Below are 8,645 nucleotides of genomic sequence, written 5' to 3' on the forward strand. Positions count from 1 at the left end.
TATTTAAGGATGAAGCCAACACTTGTTGAACATGCATTTGAAAGCTGAGGAAAATGGGTCGTTCAAGACATTGTTCAGAAGAACAGCGTACTTTGATTAGAAAGTTGATTGGAGAGGGAAAACCTATAAAGAGGTGCAAAAAATGATAGGCTGTTCAGCTAAAATGATCTCCAATGCCTTAAAATGGACAGCAAAACCAGAGAGACGTGGAAGAAAACGGAAGACAACCATCAAAATGGATAGAAGAATAACCAGAATGGCAAAGGCTCGGCCAATGATCACCTCCAGGATGATCAAAGACAGTCTGGAGTTACCTGTAAGTACTGTGACAGTTAGAAGACGTCTGTGTGAAGCTAATCTATTTTCAAGAATCCCCCGCAAAGTCCCTCTGTTAAAAAAAAGGCATGTGCAGAAGAGGTTACAATTTGCCAAAGAACACATCAACTGGCCTAAAGAGAAATGGAGGAACATTTTGTGGACTGATGAGAGTAAAATTGTTCTTTTTGGGTCCAAGGGCCACAGGCAGTTTGTGAGACGACCCCCAAACTCTGAATTCAAGCCACAGTACACAGTGAAGACAGTGAAGCATGGAGGTGCAAGCATCATGATATGGGCATGTTTCTCCTACTATGGTGTTGGGCCTATTTATCGCATACCAGGGATCATGGATCAGTTTGCATATGTTAAAATACTTGAAGAGGTCATGTTGCCCTATGCTGAAGAGGACATGCCCTTGAAATGGTTGTTTCAACAAGACAATGACCCAAAACACACTAGTAAACGGGCAAAGTCTTGGTTCCAAACCAACAAAATTAATGTTATGGAGTTGCCAGCCCAATCTCCAGACCTTAATCCAATTGAGAACTTGTGGGGTGATATCAAAAATGCTGTTTCTGAAGCAAAACCAAGAAATGTGAATGAATTGTGGAATGTTGTTAAAGAATCATGGAGTGGAATAACAGCTGAGAGGTGCCACAAGTTGGTTGACTCCATGCCACACAGATGTCAAGCAGTTTTAAAAAACTGTGGTCATACAACTAAATATTAGTTTAGTGATTCACAGGATTGCTAAATCCCAGAAAAAAAAATGTTTGTACAAAATAGTTTTGAGTTTGTACAGTCAAAGGTAGGCACTGCTATTTTTTTGAACACACCCCTTTCAACTAATTGCCCAATTGCACAGCCTTAAGAGCGTGCATATCATGAATGCTGGGTCTTGTTTGTTTTCTGAGAATCTACTGAACCTACTGGTAACTTGTTTGCCACGTAGCAATAAAAAATATACTAAAAAACTTGATTATTCTGGTTAGTCACATTGTACTGCTATTATTTTGAACAAGACTGTAAGTGTGTTTTTTTTTCTTTTTTTTCTCACATTTGCCTTGTAGCCACCCTGTGGATTCTCTATGTATATGCATGTCTTATGTCATTCAGGTGTTTCTAATCACCACATAAAAGAGACAATTGTTTGTTTGGAGTACATACCCTGAAGAAGGCTGTTTTGTGCCGCTATGGGTGGGTTGTTTTCCATACCCCATGTATTTTTAACTTTCTAATATGAAGTAGCCAGTTTAATAAAGGCTTTTTAAATTTTTCATTGAAGAAGAGTGCCTTGGATTCAACTTTTTGATATCAGAAAATTACTTTTGATACTTAAGTACAGTACACTCAAAAAAAATGAAACACAGCTGTTGTTGGTTCAAATAATTTAAATACGTTTGAATTATATAATACACTTAAGTTTGTGCATTTAAATTAAAATGTTAGTATGGACAAAATTAGAAAGTAATTTTCAAATGTACACAATTCAATTACATTAAATAAATGAAATAAAGTTGTTTTGCTTCTGCAATACCGCACTTTGATCAGCAGGTGGAGCTGCGCATGGGCAGATAGAACGCACATGGTTCACTCTCCTGATTACGGTCGGCCATTTTCTGCCTTAACGTCTTATAAACAAAATTACTTTACAAGCGGAGAAAACGGAGAAGGTTTTGTCTTTGTGTGGAGACACAGGTGAGATATTTTACTTATTTGCATTTATATTGAGATTATCAATAGATTAGAATTGTGAATTACAGATTACAGACCACATAATTACCAGATATATTACACGTGTGTAATTTACTTTGTTTTCAGATTATTATTAGTCACTCTGCATTGCTTTTTAATTCCTATGTAATATTTTGCACTTTGATTTAATTTAAGTTCTCCCATAAAAAGACAAATACTTGTATTAAATTGCTAATTAGGAGCATTTAGGTAGCATTTTCACAATTTATGTGAAAATAGATATGTGTACACATGCAAATAAATTCATTTTGTCACATGGTTTAGTATTAGTTTTGTAATAATTCTTTTAAATTGTGGTCTTTGCATTTCTATTTGATTTCATCATAGAACTAAACACATTTAAAGGATGAGTATGTAAGAAATTTATATCAATGAATCATAAAATGGCCCCGATATGTCACTAGACATTAAGAAATAATTTTCATTTCAAATACTGATATCACTGACAACAGTGTTCCGGCCAGGATATTGTCATTTAAAAAGTGGAGTTGCAGCCCTCAACTGATGTTTGTTGTCATTTTGTGTATTGGCCACCAGTTGTATGATTGCAGTACCAGTTTTAGCCACAAGTTTTGTGATTGCAATACCAGTTTTGGCCACAATCCTACATACTGTTCCTTTAACACTTAAATACACATTTAACACTTAAATACACATTTAACACTTAAATAAGTTGGCATTTAGTTAAGTAACTTGTTGGTAAAGTCATCCAAAACATTTATACTACAGTTTAGCAGTTGGTAGTGTTTAATTATATATTTTTATATATAGGTAGTTGTATTTTATTCAATTTAATTGGTGACTTACGTCCTTTTCCGCTTAACAGAGTTTGAAAGTTATGCCTCAGGAGTCCCACAAGTGGCTGTGCCAACCCAGTCTCACCCCATGGCGCCAATATTTGACGACACTTGACCATGCGTCAATATGTTGACGCGGAGGGTATCCCTTTTGCGTCATTTTTTGACGAACTGGGGACTTCAATACCATTACGTCCGTTGCATTCTCTTTTCCTATTTTCTTACCATTTTCGCGTCTGTTTAGGGTTAGATTACGCAAAATTAAACAGTGTACGCGAAATTATACAGTTGTCACCTGGCATTGGGGTTAGAGTTAGGTTTGGGTAGGGATGTCATTATGTAAATCTAACCCTAAACCGACGCGAAAATGGTAAGAAGATAGGAAAAGAGAATGCAACCGACGCGAAAATAAGAAAATAGGAAAAGAGAATGCAACCGACGTAATAGTATTGAAGTCCCCAGTTCAAAAAATGACGCAAAAGGTATAACCTCCGCGTCAACATATTGACGCATGGTCAAGTGTCGTCAAATATTGCCGCCATGGGGTGAGACTGTGTTAGCTGTGCAGAGATTGTGGCTCATTTCACACATCCAGATCAACACTTTTAAAACACTTCAGGTTAGTACATGGACACTATGGCCGCAGACAAGCATATCCATGTGCATATACTGACTGTCCATGCACTTTGAAAACATGGAATGCACTGCGGTCCCACTTAAGCAGATCACATGGCAGTGAGAAGCAACCTCAAAGGCAAAATTCTAGTGAAACCACAATGATAAATTGTCATGTTTGTACTGCCACTGACATTCCTTCATTAAATGAGTACTTTCTTCATATTAATAATCACTTGCGCAGTCATGAGACAGTAAGTTGTATGTTTAAGGACTGCTCTTTCAAAACGAACGTGTATGGCACATTTAAATCACATAAAAACCGAAAACACTCTCAGTGTTCATTGGCAGATTTAAAGGAAGGTATTGTGAAAACACAAGGGGTAAGTGGGGTATCTGAAGACAGTCTTTTTACAGAAGAAAGTGATGCGTCTGTGGTAGATGACAATTCCAGTTGTATCTATAAAGATGAGGTTCCAGAGAACTTGACTGAGTTGGTAGAGATTAAATTAGCTTCCTTGCTTTTAAAGCTGGAGAATTACTACCATGTTCCAGGCACAGCTGTTGATGAGTTGTTGGAGGATCTGTATTATTTACTAAGTGACGCTTCCTTTCCATTGACTGGCAAAATAATTGTAGACACATTACAGAAGCACAGAATTGATGATAACGAATCTCTGGTCAAAGAACTTCTTACAGCTCTTAGTACAACAAACCCTTTATTTACCGCAATAAAGCGTGGTGGTCCACTATCCTCTGCATTTAAGCGTAAACAATATTACAGGGAACATTTTAAAGTTGTAGACCCTGTAGAGTATGTTCTTGAAGCCAAGGGAAACAGAAGTTATCAATATGTTCCAATACTTGAGTCTTTGCAGAATTTATTAGCTCAGAATGACCTACTTGACAAAGTGGTCGAAAGTCATAGTTCTCAACAATTAAGAAGAGATGTCCTTCAGTACAGGTCAATTCAAGATGGTCTCTATTTCAAAACAAATGATTTCTTCTCAGAGGAGTTGAGGATATCTATGCGTTTTTGAAATCTGCAACCCTCTTGGGACATCGAGAAGAAACACAAATTATGTGCAATGTACTGGATTTTGGGCAATGTACCAACAGTGTTTCAGTCAGCGTTGTCTTCAATTAATCTTGGTGTTTTATGCAAAACAGAAGATGTGAAGACGTATGGATTTGAGAAAATCTTGCGACCTCTATTGCATGATCTCCAAACTTTGGAACAGCAAGGTTTGTATGTCCACAAACTAGGAACATTCCTTAAAGGAACAGTCGAGTGTGTTGTGGCTGATAATCTTGCCACTCGTTCTATGGCTGGCTTCATTGAGAACTTTTCAGGTGACTACTGTTGTCGATTTTGTACAGCTTCACGTGAAGATTTTCAGACCAATGAAGTAAGAGCAGGTTTGTTTACACTTTGGACTGCAGAAGAGCACCAAGGATATGTGAAACATGCTTTGGAAAACAATGTGAATGTCATCGGTGTGAAAAAAGCATGGGTTTTCAGTGACAGCCTTAAGTACTTCAATGTTACAACTGGCTACCCTCCTGATATGGCTCATGATCTTTTTGAAGGCATAGTACCAGTTGAGCTGGCTGAGTGCTTTGCTGTACTTATTTCAAAAAAGATCTTGTCTCTTGATAGGCTCAATGAGCTTATTCATCATTTTCCGTAAAAGTGGGGTGATAAGACAAACCGACCTCAACTGGTGCCACAGACTTTTGCAAGCAGAAGATCAGTTGTTGGCAACATGAAAATTGGTGCCTGTTAAGATTACTGCCATTGATTATTGGACATTTAGTGCCTGCAGATGAACCTGTGTGGCTCATGATTTTGACTTGAAGGATATTGTGGAACTGGTTCTGTCTAGGGATGGGTACGGATATTCGAATATTCGATCGGCAATAATAATTCGAATTTAAAAAATGCTATTCGAATGTTGTTGTTTTTTTAATGTGCCACGTTACGACTTATTTAATGCTTTTTCACTTCATCTATACTCTTTTACAGACTTAAATGTAAGATATACATGAACATTAATTCGTATATATTTCTGATTGTTTGGCAATGCAGATTGCAGACGAATTTAAGTTTTTTTTCTTTTATCTCCGGGTTTGGCCGCGCCGCGCCATATTTGGCAACTGGTTCAGTGAGGGCTCACGTGTTATTAAACGTGCTTCTCCACCGCCCGCATCAACACATCATGAGAGATTTGTAAGCTTTCTGTTATAAAGTCTACTTTATTTTGTTAATAACGAGACAGACACGGAGAACGAAATGAAACGGAGAACATTTATAATATGCGGTGCTCTTTCAAAAATGAACCGGATAACTGCACATGGCTGTTTAAAGCTCCGTCTTTGTGAAATCTTGTTAAATGAAGCTAACGTTAGTAACTTTGCACAGTCAACAATAATCTATCGAGCCAGCTTACGTTATTTGTAAAATAATGTTAAATACAGATATTCAATCTTGTTCAATCCGTCTGTTGTTTTTATCCGATAACCATCATCACGTGCAACACGAGGAAGAGTTTTCTCCGCAGCACCGGCATTGTATCTAGTCAGAAGAACGGGCTTTCACCGAAGCAGGTAGGGTAAAGATTGTTTCTTTATTCAGAAATACATGTCAAACTAAACTGAGAAGATATTTATATGTTGACTGAGCAGTCGGTTATGTAGATGCGTTTTTTCGTTTGCTCCGGGCTCTTATTTGGAGTCTGTTTAAGGGTTTAAATGATGATAGCCTACTTTGTCAAGTCCGAAACTTTCAACTTCGCAAGTCCTCAAACTTCGCTTAGATTTGGGGTTATTGTATAATATTTGGTATAATATAATGTATGTAGGATCCAACAGTAATGTATTCATACTAACGACTGACTTGAAACTAAGGGTTTGACTGACTCAGACTTCGCTCCGCATGGGGTTTTAACGCCTTTTTTTTTGTAGGATATTTTTTAAGAATAATTTAATATATATATATATATATATATATATATATATATATATATATATATATATATATATATATATATACAATTTACAATGTTTTCAACTTAAACGTACATACATACATATACATACAGAATATAAGTTTAGCTTGTTGTGGATATTTCCTAATTATAAGCCTTCTGTGAAATTATGACAAAATGAAAAATACAAAAGACGCATGTCTTAATTAACATAATTTAAATAAACGAATATTCGAATATTCGTTCTTTATGAGCTTAAATATTCGAATAGTAAATTACTGGAAAATGCCCATCCCTAGTTCTGTCTTTGGTTAATACAGATGAGACTATTGCATGTCTGGAATGCAAGATCTCTGTACACCGTCAGAAACATCAGGAGTTGTTCCCAAGTAAACGACTGCTTCCAAAACATCGCTATTTGGAGCATTATCCAGAAATGATTCGCTGCTTTGGTCCTTTGGTTTTTCTATGGACATTGCGTTTTGAATCAAAGCATAGCTACTTTAAACAAGTAGTTAGGCACACAAATTGCTTCAAGAACATAACATTGACTTTGGCAAGTAAACACCAATTGATGGCTGGATGTAACATTCACATACCCATCCGTGAAAAGACCACCTTTCAGGTCACACATGTCTCCAATGTCGCTGTTGAGGTCCTGAAAGAGGATGTTGTACATTGCCTTAGTGCTAGGTATCCTGGTATCTCCAGTGTCAGTGTTGCTCGGAATGTCTCTTATGATGGTATTACATATCGCATTGGCATGATAATTGCCCATGGCTCTCTTTGTGGGTTTTCAGAATTTGCTGAAATTACGCAAATTTGTATAATCAAAGACAGTCTAGCTTTCATTGCCAAAATAATGTCTTCATGGTATCACGAGCACTTCACGGCATTTGAATTGGCACCAACTCATGAAATTTGCTTCATTCCCCACCATGAGTTGAAAGATCCATACCCTCTTGCTGTTTATATGGTTGGAGGTGTCCGAATGATTACCCTAAAAAGACACATACTTATTGATTAGGTGCAGTATCCAACAATTAAAGTCTTGTAGGGCTACTGTCAATCATGATATGCATGACAAGTTCTTCGTGTAGAGGGCCATGGCACACAGTGTTAACTAAGGGTGTTTTCACATATACACTGTTTAGGTCGGCCCAAATGACGTGTCGCTCCGAGTATGGTGCGTTTGGGTCAGTGTGAACACAACAGCCGCACTCGGGTGCGCACTAAACGGCCGCTCCAAGACCGCTCTAAACAGGTGGTCTCGGAGCGGCTGTCGCCGAACTCTGGTGCGACCCACCTGTGGTGTGAACACTGCCGGACCTCGGGCCGAACCAAATACAGGAAGTTCTCCACATGTTTGAGCCACTGGGCTTCCGTTGTGACGTGAGCCGGGTGTTATATTGTTGGTTAACAACAAACAAGCCATTCCTGGTCCGTTGCATAGAGATTCGCTGTCTCCTTTACGTTTGAGCTGATGATTTTATAAATGCATAGCTGTCCTCCACACACAAATAGTGACATTACGGGCTTTTTGGCAAACGGCTCTGTGAGAAAGGCTTTAATAGAACAGCTACGCAATTTCGCGTTAAAGCAAAGAAACTTTGCAAAGACGTGCATCGTTTATCTACACATTTTGATAGCTGCGCTCTCCCTGTCAGGCTGGTTGTCATGGAAACGTGGGGGTGGTCATGAGACGGTAAGAGCTGTCAGAGACCAATGACAGCGCTGACCGTTGTCACATGGTGTACGGTGCGGCATTTCGAATAAAGTAAAAAATATATATATATATGTGAACACGGACCGTACTAACTGAAAAATGATACAATGTATTTTGGTGCGCTCCGAGGCCGCACCACGGTGCGCACCAACATATGTGAAAACAACCTAAGATACTTATGTGAAGTTTTAAATATCCAATTCACTCCTTAGGATAAACAGATGTTGTTCTAAAATGTAATGCTAGTTTCATTTTCTAGTAAATGTCAATTTTATAGTCAATAGTAAGAATAAATCTGCTGGCATTGTACTAATAGATGCATGTCCCTCTCTCTTTCAGAAAGGTTTGATGTAATGGATAGCACAGCCAAGCTTCTAGTAATCTTGGGAGATAACGACTGTGAAAGGTTAATTCTCCCAACTGGTATACCAGACTCGTTGAATGACC

This window comes from Misgurnus anguillicaudatus, chromosome 9, assembly GCF_027580225.2.
Source record: "Misgurnus anguillicaudatus chromosome 9, ASM2758022v2, whole genome shotgun sequence".
Lineage (NCBI taxonomy): Eukaryota > Metazoa > Chordata > Actinopteri > Cypriniformes > Cobitidae > Misgurnus > Misgurnus anguillicaudatus.